General features: G+C 40.6%; 1 pseudogene; it reads left to right on the forward strand.

Moving 5' to 3' along the window:
* The first annotated feature begins 1,954 nt into the window (after positions 1-1,954).
* OR7A190P (olfactory receptor family 7 subfamily A member 190, pseudogene) lies at positions 1,955-2,902 on the forward strand (annotated as a pseudogene).
* The last annotated feature ends 535 nt before the right edge of the window (positions 2,903-3,437 follow it).

Below are 3,437 nucleotides of genomic sequence, written 5' to 3' on the forward strand. Positions count from 1 at the left end.
TTCGCTATGCTCATTTTTCTCGTCAGACGTTCGATTAGTAATATGTCTCATTATTGTAAGATTAAGTTATCTTCTCTTGAGGATAAACTGTGAGTTTTTTTGCTGCTTTCTCAGTTATTCTGAGCATCAAGGGGATTTAACTGGAGTTGGAATGCGCCAGAACCAAGGAAGTTTTCTCTTCATCACAATTGCTAGGAACCAACTGAGCTTGTTTGATTTTTTTTTTTCGCTTCATCTGTATCTTTCTTCTCTCAGTTTTTGAAGTGCTGTTTATGTTTTCTTAAATACGGGACCCAATGTTTATATGAATATGGAGTCCCATGTTTACATGTTCATGGGAGGCTTACAAGCTGGAATTTGTGTACACTTACATGCTTTTGTGCAAAGATAATCTAATGTTGACATCTTCCTTTGTATCATTTCTTTCCTACTTATTGTGGCTGGGGTCAGAAGTGTCTGGTAGTAGCACGGCCCCAGGAAGTCACAGCACAGTGTGTGTGTGTGTTTGTGTGTGTCTGCTGGTTGTGCGTGTGTGCCTGTGTATTTTGTGGGACTAACACAGTTCTAGGGGCAGTAGTACCTAGCCCATATACTCCAAAACACGACCCTTAAAATACAGATGCCAGAATGTTAGCTAATAGATGGAAATGACAGGATCATTTCTACCCTGGGGATTTCTTGGAAACAAAATTAATAAAGAGCATTTGAATGTAGGGCTCTCTGTGTCTTGAAATTTCAGCTGACACCTGAGCTTATGAGATCTGTTTTCTACTCATCCATTTTATTCTCTCTCTCTCTGTTTACTGAGTAGATTTTTTAATGTTTATATTAATGGATGGCAGAAAATGGCCACCCCAATATGGAGCCCAAGTTTATTTGGGCTTAAGTAGTGGACTTTCTGGGAACCATGTCCATATTACACAGAAGAAGAGATCATTGATCTGGCCAACTTGGGTTGTGTTCATTCCTAGCATTTTCAGTATGCGTGGACCTGAGAAAGACATGGGAATAACACAACCCAGGAGGCCGTGGTGTGCCACAGGTGCATGTGTCTGTGTGACCTGTGGAGTGTGGGAAGTCCTCAGAAGAGGGGTAGCAGGACTCACATATACTAAGGTGACTCTTACAATAGATGGGCCAGTATTCAATCAAGACAAAGTACTATGACAGGGATCTGTTTCAATTCAGAAGATTAAAAAAGGACAAGAGCTAGAGTGGATGAGGTTTCACCTGTAGCAGAGAGGCCACCTCACTCCATAACACTCTGACAAGATCTCTCATCACTCTCTCAGCCTCACGCACTTTGCAATGTTTACTTCACTCTTTTTGACTTGAACATCTGAAAGAAGCACCTTCCATGGGGCCTTTCCACTGACCATTCCCTCTGCCGGACAAACACTTCCCCACGTAAACTTGCATCTCCCTCTTTGTCCTACTTGAGGTCTCTGTTCACATGTCGCCTTGTTTTCAGGTCTTGGCTAAATATGCATGAAAAATAGAATACCCTCTTCACTCTCTCCTTTATGCCTGCTTTCCTTTTCCTCAGCCACCTGCACCATCTGAAATGTTATGTAATTTTATCATTTACCTACACTGCATATTCATCTCCATCATTGAGTTGTAGGGACTTTTGTTTTCAGGATCTTATATGCATGGGCAAGACAGTGCCTAAATCATGGTCAACACTCAGTTTACATTCCTGAAATGCATGAAGAACCTGTCATTAAAACTGTAGAATACATGACCCTTAAGAAAAAATGTTGATTAGGGCAAAAATTCCATATCAGATGTAGCATGAGGGATCCCCAAAGGGGCCGTATCCATAGACATAATATTAACATGAATTTTTTGACTACAAATGATAAATTGTAGCGTTTCAAGTATGTTAGTAATGCGAGTTTGTGTGAAAATTAGTCATTTTATTTCCTTCTTTCCTAGAAGTCACTTCCACCACATGGAACCAGGCAATAATACACAAATTTCAGGATTTCTTCTTCTGGGATTTTCAGAGAAACCACAATGGCAGCTCGTCATATTTGGGCTTTTCCTCACTATGTACCTGATTACTGTGTGTGGAAATCTGCTCATCATCTTGACTGTCAGTTCGGACTCCCTCCTTCACACACCCATGTACTTCTTCCTCTGCAACCTGTCCTTCGTAGATATCTGTTTTACCTCCACCACCATCCCAAAGATGCTGTGGAACATCCAGACACAAAGCAAAGTCATAACCTATGAGGGCTGCATCACACAGATTTATTTTCTCATACACTTTGGAGTGTTGGACATCTTTCTCCTAACAGTGATGGCCTATGACCGGTTTGTGGCCATCTGCCACCCCCTGCACTACACAGTCATCATGAACCACCGGCTCTGTGGACTGATGATTCTGGGATCCTGGATTGTGTGTATCCTGAATTCCTTATTACAAAGCTTAACGGCATTGAGGCTTTCCTTCTGTACCAATTTGGAAATCCCCCACTTTTTTTGTGAACTTAATCAGATGGTCCAACTTGCCTGTTCTGACACCTTTCTTAACAATGTGGTGATGTATTTTGCAGCCGTCCTGCTGGGTGGGGGTCCTTTTGCTGGTATCCTTTACTCTTACTCCAAGATAGTTTCCTGCATACGTGGAATCTCATCAGCTCAGGGGAAGTACAAAGCATTTTCCACCTGTGTGTCTCACCTCTCTGCTGTCTCCTTATTTTATTGTACAGTCTTAGGAGTGTACCTCAGCTCTGCTGCCACCCACAGCTCACACTCAAGTGCAATAGCCTCAGCGATGTACACTCTGGTCACACCCATGCTGAACCCCTTCCTCTACAGCCTGAGGAACAAAGACATAAAGAAGGCTCTGAAATCATTCTTTGTGAAGGAAACTACAATATTGTCCAAGCACTGAAGAAGTGCCCATGTTTGCAGAGATCAAAGCCTCAGGGACAGAAGATATGATCATTTGATCAGAGGTTTGAAGTGATATTGTTCTTTCTATTTATTTCCTGGTATTTCTACTTCTTTCACCTCAACTTCTCTATTCAAGTAACTCCCTTTATTAAGCTTTCTGCTCTCTTTGATAACTAACATTTTTTCCCTTTGTTGTTTTCTTACTTTTCAAAATTTATTCCAGTCATGGATCAGAATATTTGTAAATTCCAATTTGCTTAATGAAACAGCATGGATTTTTTTTAGAATATTTTTTCTCAAACGACATATATCATAACAAATAATTTTTCTTTTGTTTTACTAAAAGAATTATCATGAATTGTATTGCTTGTATGGAAAAAAAAAAAACTGCACTTGATGACCAAGGCAGTTTGTATAATTTTATAATAGAGGAACTCTGAGAGCACAATTTTCACTTTATGCCAGGCATTCCTTTGTATGTCACTGTCTCAACTGCTCCTCCATGTAATGTAGACTGTAACACACTGTGGTGA

Source organism: Equus caballus, chromosome 20 (genome assembly GCF_041296265.1).
Source record: "Equus caballus isolate H_3958 breed thoroughbred chromosome 20, TB-T2T, whole genome shotgun sequence".
Lineage (NCBI taxonomy): Eukaryota > Metazoa > Chordata > Mammalia > Perissodactyla > Equidae > Equus > Equus caballus.